The following is a 9297-nucleotide window of genomic DNA, read 5'->3' as shown; positions in this document are numbered from 1 at the left end:
TACATGCTAAAACGTCGGGAAAAAATGACTATGTCGTGTGTATAGCGGGTGCAAACGATATTGCAAAAAAAAAAAAAAAAAAAAAAAAAAAACTGCCTAATGGAACTAAAAAAGTTCCTGGAACGCAGCAAACAACGAAATACAATTGATGCAACTTTACTACACTCTAATGTATAACTTGTGTGTTAACAAAGAAATTCGAAAAACTAACATTAAAATAAACAAATTTGTTCTTTGTGTGGAAAATGTATCGTCCTTGATGTAGGCAAATGGGACATATGCCAGCATACCAAACACGGAATGCATCTAAATTACGAAGGAAATAACTTTGTGTGTAAAATGATAAATGAAATCCTACACTCAACAGAAAGCAAACCCAGCGTTTTTTATGGTGAATAACACGAGAGAAAATGATTTGAAGTTACTTCAAACATCATCTCGTGTGTTCAATATGAGTCTTCCACACCTCAAGCAATACTATCTACTAGTGTACTGGAAAAAGCCACTCTTAGCAAACATCATGCAAATGCAGGGGTGAGCAAAAATCAAACTTTGTCTTTATTTCACCAAAATATATGTAGTCTCAAGAATAAAATAGACCGGTTCCTAATAAATTTAAAAGGCGAGTGTGAAAGTCAACATGATACACTGTATTTCTCAGAACATCATGTTATGAGTGGAATCCACATGCTACAAACTGAGAAGTTTAGTTTAGCTACACATTACTGTAAATCTATTATGAGAAAAGGTGGAGTTGCAATATTTGTAAAAAACAATGTAGTGTATAAATCTCTAGATTTAAGCAAATACTGTGATGAGCAGCATTTTGAGGTGTGTGGTAATGAGTTAACAGCAGACAATGTAACAGTTATTGTATCGGCTATTTACAGGGCAACTGCTGGAAATCTGAATGTATTTCTGAGACAAATAAAGTCACTTCTGTCCCACCTATATAGGAAAACTAAATCAACCATCCTTTGGGGGGACACCACCTTGACTAAGCACTATCTGTGTGGGTGGAGAAGCTTGCATATCCGTGTGAAGCTGACAGATATGCCAAACGTAGAGGACCTACTGCCAGAAAGGCCTTAGCTGATGGGTCAGACTTAGAGTGTCCCACAACGTCCTGTCTTCTTTATCCACTTCTAGTCCTTACTAACGTCGCTTCCCCAACCCAAGGTGTGATGCAATCTGTGCCGAGGGGTGCATGGTACATGGGAAGATGTGGAGCAAACGGAGCCTCAGGGATACTGGGTGACCTCCCTGAGTAAGTAGCTTTACACCACATGGGGTTTCTTTGTTGTGGACCATGTAGACTCCCAAATCTCGTGGGACCAAGATGGCCACGACTGACAAAAATAATTTAAAACAAACTGAGGGGCAAACTGAGACCTCAGACAACCAAACATCGGGGTCAGGACCGATGGTATGCACTCCAACTACTTAATCACCTTCTAGACCTTAGCAATAAGTGGGAACTGTAACTGAGAAGTTGGGCCACATCACGATTAAAGCCTGGTATAGGGCCCAGAGAAGGAAACGTCTCAGGGAACAGAAATAAAAGGAAGGAAAGTAATGGTTTCCCAAACAAAAGTGGGTGGAGTTAAAGGGCTGGAGCCCAAGACCCCCAAGAAAAAACCGTCTCAAGTTGAAGGGGATACACAGACCACCTCAGCGTCAAAGACAGGTAACAAGAGGGTAAGGGAGGAATCTAAGACTCCCTTCTCTCAGGATAAGCGAGTCCAGAAAAAGCCGAGGCAAGAAATAGGGAAACAGACCTATAGTACAACAGTCTCGGTTTTTAGGATGGCTGTCATCCAAGAAGGCTATCCACTGGTAAGCATCACCTCACAGCAGGAGGTGTTCATGCAGTTGGCAATCTCTGAAAAGATTGGGGGGGGGGGGGGTACACTGGTCCAGCAGCAAGGGCACCAGCAGTAGAGGTGAGTACCTCCTTGCATTTCTCTTGTCTAACATCTTGGAGGTCCTGAATAGGGGTAACGAACCTGCATTCAGGAACAGCAGAGTGGAAGAAGAAATTGATATAACCTTCGCTTCCATGATGATGGGGAGCTATGTCAAACAATGGCACATGACGTTAGAGCCACCCTCATTGGACCACATGTATATAAAATTAAAGGTTGAAATGGGAATCAGACAGACCACAGCCTATAGGAATTCCGAGAAAACAGACTGGGAGACATATAGGAAGGACCTAGACTAAAGCTTATCGGAAATTAAAACCTCGATAAGGAATCCAGTAGAGTTTGAGGAAGTAGCAGAGGTTGTAACCTGTACCATAATGACCTCATACCAGGAGAACCGCTCAGTCACCAAGAAGTGCTCAAATAGGAGTGTGCCTTGGTGGAACAACAACTTGGAAGCGCAAAAAAGACGTGTATGAAGACTTTCAACCTTGCAAGACATAAAGGACGATGGGCAAAATATCGTGGGGCCCTCGTCGACTATAACCTTGCAATTAGACAGCAATGGAGGTATCCTATTACAGTGCCATCTATCACAAAGCCAAGAAAGTGGTCCAACTAAAAGATTCATATTTCTTTACGTACTACACGAATATGTAATAACAAATGGGGGTTCCTATTTAAAAAACGCAGTTGATATCCGTTTGACCTATGGCAGCGCTATCTAGCAGGCCAACCATAGCGCCATCTGGTTTCCCCCTTCAAGCTAGACAAGTTTCGTCTTTCTACTTTTTTCGATTGACACTTATTTCGTGAGATATTTGTCCCAGTCACGATCAATGGACCACCCTATATATATTCCTTACTGTCATTTCTTGTTAACAATATTAGGTTATTCCCAAGAATAAGCAGCTTTCACTCAGTTAATACTCGGCACAAAGCAAACCTACATTTCGATTGGACTTCCTTAATTCTTGTTCAGAAAGGTGTGCAGTATACTGCTGCATACATTTTCTATAAGCTACCAATAGAACTAAAGAATCTTAGCAGTAATCCACGCGCTTTCAAATCGAAACTGAAGAGTTCCCTCGTGGGTCACTTCTCCTATTCTATCGAGGAGTTTCTTGAAAAATAAAGCTGGTTCTTGTTGTATTGTTGATTGCGTTTACTTAAACTTATGGCTTGACTTTTTTGGGTTCATAAACATTTTATTTTTATCCAGTATTACTTTTATGTTGTAATTTCATATACTGACAGATTCAATGACCTTGGAGATTTGCTCCTACAGAACTTGATGTGTAAATAAATAAATAAATAGATAAATATGCTCACTAATGTTCATGCCTGGGGAGTTTTGTGGGCAACGGAAGTGTTTTAACTCGGAAGAGTGTTCCTGGAGCCACTCTGTAGCAATTTTGGATGCGTGGGGTGCCACATTGTCCTGCTGGAATTGCCCAAGTCTGTCGGAATGCACAATGGACATGAATGGATGCAGGTTATTAGACAGGATGCTTAAGTACGTGTCACCTGTCAGTCTTATCTAGATGTATAAGGGTCACATATCATTCCAAGCGTACATGCCTCACACCATTACACTGCTTGAACAGTACTGCTGACATCCAGGGTCCATGGATTCGTGAGGTTGTCTCCATACCCATACACGTTTGTACGCTCAATGCAATTTCAATCGAGACTCGTCCGACCGGGCAAAATGTTTCCAGTCATCAACACTCCAATGTTGGTGTTGACAGGCCCAGGTGCGGTGTAAAGCTTTATGTTGTGCAGTCATCAAGGGTAGACGAGTGGGCCTTCAGCTCCGAAAGCATATATCGATGATGTTTCGTTGAATGGTTTGCATGTTGACACTCGTTGACGGCGCGGCATTGAGATATGCAGCAATTTGCAGGAGAGTTGCACTTCTGTGACGTAGAACCAATTCTCTCCAGTCGTTGTTGGTCCCATTCTTGCAGGATCTTTTGCCTGCCGCAGAGATGTTGGTGATTTGATGTATTACCAGATTCCTGATATTCACAGTACACGTGTGGAATTGTCACACAGGAAAATTCCCACTTCATCGCTACCTCGGAGATGCTGTGTCCCATCGCTCGTGCGCCGACTATAACGCCACGTTCAGACTCACTTAAATCTTGATAACCTGCCACTGTAGCAGCAGTAACCGATCTAACAACCGTGCCAGACACTTGTTGTCTTATATAAGCGTTTTCCGACCGCAGCGCCGTTCCTGCCTTTTTACATCGATCTGTATTTGAATACGCATGCCTGTAATAGCTTCTTTGGCGCTTCAGTGTATGATGTGTATATGCGCAGTTTCGACCTTCGGGAGCACGACTTGTGTGGTTGTATCGAGTCTGAGTGCAGTGAGCCTCCCATTGAACAGTCATCCATTTCGTGTTCATGGAGAGGTATCAGCATATCACAGAATATAAAGTATACGGAAAGGGAAGCAGAAGATACCCCTTTGATTTGTATGAAGCCAAGCTTTGCGCTTGACACCATATTGAAACTGAGTAAACACAAAACAATAGCTGTTTACTACTACAGCTTGGAATGGACATTCATACTAAATGGAACTAATGTAACTGATTTCGTGACAACTTTTACAGAAGATAACGCTAATGACACCGGTTGTGACAAATCTTTAGCTAAAAACTTATCACATAAGCTTTTAAATTCATTACTGTTCACATGTACAATGTGTGAACCACTACTACTTTTGACCTCATATGACAATGAAGCTACTTCGTTTTGTAAATATCGGTATTTTCCTTGTTGGGATTTTATTGTACTTCTTAATTTTTCTTTTCTGGAACTGTAAGCTGATAAATAAACTTCACTTCCAGCAGAAACAGCTGTGATGAGATAATATGGAGGAGATTCAGTGTTTGTATCAGGATTGGAATTTTCATTACCGTTCTTCACCTGAAAGTAATACAGAGGTATCGCTGTACCAGAAGACATTAGGCTACATTAAAACTTAATTTACGCAGAATGTTGTGAATTAGGCCCAGCTTATAAGTTCACTCTAACGTATTATGTAATATGAATCACATTCATTCTATAAATGACAATTGATAAATGTTGTTAAGAAAATTTTGTCAAGCTTTGCCCTAAATGTGAGAGGCATTTCTGCTTTTTGATTATTTAACTGTTGGTCCAGAATGCCTTCTTCTGTCTGGTTTTCTTCCAGCATTGAGTACAACAATAAATCGTGATCACTAATTGGAGAAACGTGTCTACTTGCACAAACTGTTCACTACTAAGCTGCAGGCTACTTGCAAGGGGTGAGATATGGCATTCATTCCAACTTTAAAAACAATTTCGACATGCTTGCTACATTTAGTAGGGGAGAGTGGGGGAAATACATGCACCGAAGGAAAAATCGATGTGAACCATTCGTTAGGTCATTAAAACCTACGAAAATAAGTACATATCATACAATGGACATTTCTCCGCATATTCCAATCGTCTGTAAATAGCTATAAACAGTACCTTAATTTTGAACATTAAAATAAAAAAAGTGCAAATGCGTGGTATTCCCCACCCTTGAGGTTAATGACACGCTAAGTACTGGGTAATAACACGTAAAACAAATGAACCATAAATATGTACAATAATTGCTATTTTTATTTGCTTATTAGTTACTACAAATAGTAAACAGTATATTTAAGAACGAAATAATGTCATTCTACAAACATCTCTTATAATTTCATTTTCTCATACAGCAAAGATCGCACTTGTAACGTTTTGGAGTGTTCCAGCCACTACATTCTTCGTGACTCCATCTGCTACAAGAAATACATCGGTACCATAGTTCTCCATCTCTCCCAAACTCTCCACAAACTAAACAGACATCTTCTGAAATCGCCAATGGATCAATATCATCCATTTCATCGCCATCACAAATGTTCTGCAAGTCCAGATTTAGGTCATCCTCACTGCTACTTTCACTTTCTTGGTGGTGTTCCTTCTTATATAATGTCTGTTTCTTCTTTGAGACTTTTTTAAGTTGCAGATTTCTGCACTTATCTGCTTTATCCTTAAGATTTCTTTTCTTGTTTCCTTCAGCTATCTTTTTCATGGCTTCTTTTTGTTTCTTTATTGATAACTCCGTTAGCAGTTTATTCTTCTCTGGAGTTGCTGTAAGGATCACTGACTTTCCATTAGGCTTTCCCTTGGCTTGTTTCGTCTTAGGAAGAACTTGTTTTTGTTTTGGAACAGGAGATATGTCAAATACACTAACGTGCTTGACACATGCACTTTTAGTTGATGTTGTTGCGACCTCTTCTAGACCTACTAGAAGTGGAACATCTTCTGCTGAAGATCCAGGAATCTGTTCTTGACTCCTTTTGGGGATATGTGGCTCGTTTGTAGATGCAACCACTTCATTTCCATTTGTTGCATTCGGAACCTCTTCATCTTCAAGGACAACATCTCTGAAGATCTCACATTGTTGTAAGTCGTCATGCTGAAATTTGTTTGGATTGAAAGGGCAAATCCCACATGCCTTAAACCCTGACTGCCCTTTGTCTATGGTAGCGACCATAATATATGCCTTATTAAAAAGTTCTGCTAACTCATATGGTGTAATTTTTTGATACAACTGTGACTTCATATACATGTCACATTCACGACTGAAGGCTGATTTCAAAGAGAAAAAGAAAGTAACATCTAGTGGTTGAAGCTTGTGAGAAGTGTGTGGAGGTATGGTTACCATGACAATAGAATGTTTTTTACAAAATTCAAAAATATCAAGTGAAATGTGGCTGCTGTGATTATCTAAAATCAGCAGCACAGGGTCATCAATAGTTGATTTTACATTTTTCTGAAAATGTTGGATCCATTCGAAAAATAATGACTCATTGGACCAGCCATTGATGGAACAACCATATATTGCTCCAACTGGTCCACCTTTACTTAAGAGATTTGACATCCTCTTCCTGGGGAAGATAAACATAGGGGGAATGTAGGTACCAGCAACACTGAAACAACAAATCACAGTCACGTTTCTCCCCCTTTCCCAAGACGTGGCCCCACCTATTTGTTTAACACCTTTAGGAGCCACAATTCTATCTGGCTTTTGTACAGTATTTATGCCAGTTTCATCGACGTTGAACACTCGCCCCTCTTTAAATTTATATATTTCAAAGACACGTTCCAAATTTTTAAAATATTCATTAATCTCTTCTTCATTAAATGCCTGTATTCTGTTAATGCTAGTAGCTTCAGTTTTTCTCATGCTAATACTTGGGTTTCTTTTTAAAAATAGAGCTAGCCAATCCTTTCCAGCTAACCTAGATGACTTATCAAAATTGTTTGCAATGTTGTGAGCCTCTGCATACTCAAATGCAATCTTTCGCAGCTGGATGCATGTAATGCCATAGAACAGCTTGGCCTTTGTAATAACATGATCCCTAATCTCAATTTCCTGTTCTGTCTAAAATGTTAGGTTTTTTCCAAGTTTTGGACCCTCGGTATTTTTAACCTTCATTCTCGTTCGCAGTGCAGCTTCATGAATCCCGAAAGCTCTTGATACTTCCCGTATTTTTCTTCCAGATTTGATGGCATCAAGAGCCTTACAAAGTTCCTCTTGCGTCCATTTTGCTTTCTGGGTTTTTCTTTTATAATATCTACCCATCTGAAATTTAAAAAAACCCTCGTTAGTATTGAAAATATAACCTGCAAGGGGGAATACCACGCACATCAACAGCTGCGCGGCATTACCCCACCGTAAGTTCGATGACTAACCTAAGCATAACTCGGCACCTAATTCAATTAGCGGGACAAATCTACGATTAAATTAAAGGTTTCATCTAGGGTTAGTAGTTGATACACAAGAATTACATTAAAGCAACTGATAGTAGCACTTACCTTGTAAAATACAGCTGACCAAAATTACATGAGACACGCCGAAAATAAACAATACTTCACTGCTCCAACAATGCCACTGGAAAATGGCTGGCGTAAGCTGCTTAGTAGTTGTTACTCCTGCCGGCAGGGTGTAGCACCAACTGGGAACAGCTTGCGCCATTCAAACTGCATAAATCAGCCTGCGTGGAATGACCCACATGTGTGTAATTCCCACACCTTCCCCTACACAGCAACATATTGTCTAAGATTAGCCAACGAAATATAGCAAGTGAGCACATTTGTCACTGCAAACCATTCAAATTTTATGCTACAGGGTATTTGAAAATTAAGTATTACACTAACTATGACCAATATCGAAAAAATAGACGCTCCATCACAATCTGTGATTCAGAACTCTGAGATACGAAGGTTATCATTCTTGTGTTGTCATTAGATTCTTCAGAATCGATTACGAGGTATTATATACAGCAGTGAAAAAAAGCATCAATGCAAGCAAGTGGTTTCAATTTTTTTTTAAGGAAAAGGAGAACCCCTACTGAAAAATTAAATGCAGGAGCATTCAGTATCTTTTGCAGTTTAATGAGCTTTTATTGTTCAAGGCAAGAAAACCATACAACTAATTTTTCTCATGTACCGCTATCAGACAGAAACTGCTCGTTACTTTCATGTGCAGTCTTTTCTCTTATATTGCTCGTTATGCAAGGTTTGTTCAAAAAATTCCTGAACATTTCTATGCTTACCTTTTACTTGTGCATGGTCTCATTCGAAATAATCTCCTCCGTAATTGATACACCGCACCCATCGCCGTTTCCACTTCCGGAAACAGTCTTGGTACGCCTCTTGCTGGATCGCGCAAAGTGCCGTCCGCGAATTTTCTTTTATCTCGTCCATCGTTGCAAAGCTTCGTAGTTTCAACGAGGTTTTCAACTTAGGAAATAAAAAAAGCCCGTTGCAGGTCTGGAGAGTATGGAGAATGAGGCAGTGTAGTGATTTCGTTTTTTGTGCAATAGTGATACACCAACAAGGGTGAATGTGCGGTTGCGTTATCGTGGTGCAAGAACCATGAATTGTCTCGCCACATTTCCTTCTGACATTTGCTCGCAGTCGTCGCAACACGTCCCGATAGTACCATCGATTAACAGTTTGTCCCTGTGACATGAATTCATGATGAACTTTTTGTAAACAGCAAAACGACTCCTGTAAAGTAAAAAAAAAAAAAAAACTATCATCATGGCTTTGACATTTGACCTGATCTGGCGAACTTTTTTTGGTCTTGGAGAACCTTTCCCAACCCACTGTGAAGCTGGAACCTTGGTCTAAACATCATACTCGTAAACCGACATCTCATCACTATTTATGATTCCCTTAAGGACCATCTCTTGCCCATTTGCGCGATCCAAAATCTCTTCAAAGACTGCGAGGCAAAGGTCTTTCTGGTCTTAACTCATGAGCTGTGGGAAGAACTTGGTGGCAACAAGATGCG

The sequence above is a fragment of the Schistocerca americana genome, chromosome X (genome assembly GCF_021461395.2).
Source record: "Schistocerca americana isolate TAMUIC-IGC-003095 chromosome X, iqSchAmer2.1, whole genome shotgun sequence".
NCBI classification, from domain to species: Eukaryota; Metazoa; Arthropoda; class Insecta; order Orthoptera; family Acrididae; genus Schistocerca; species Schistocerca americana.
Note: the sequence above shows the minus strand (reverse complement) of the source record.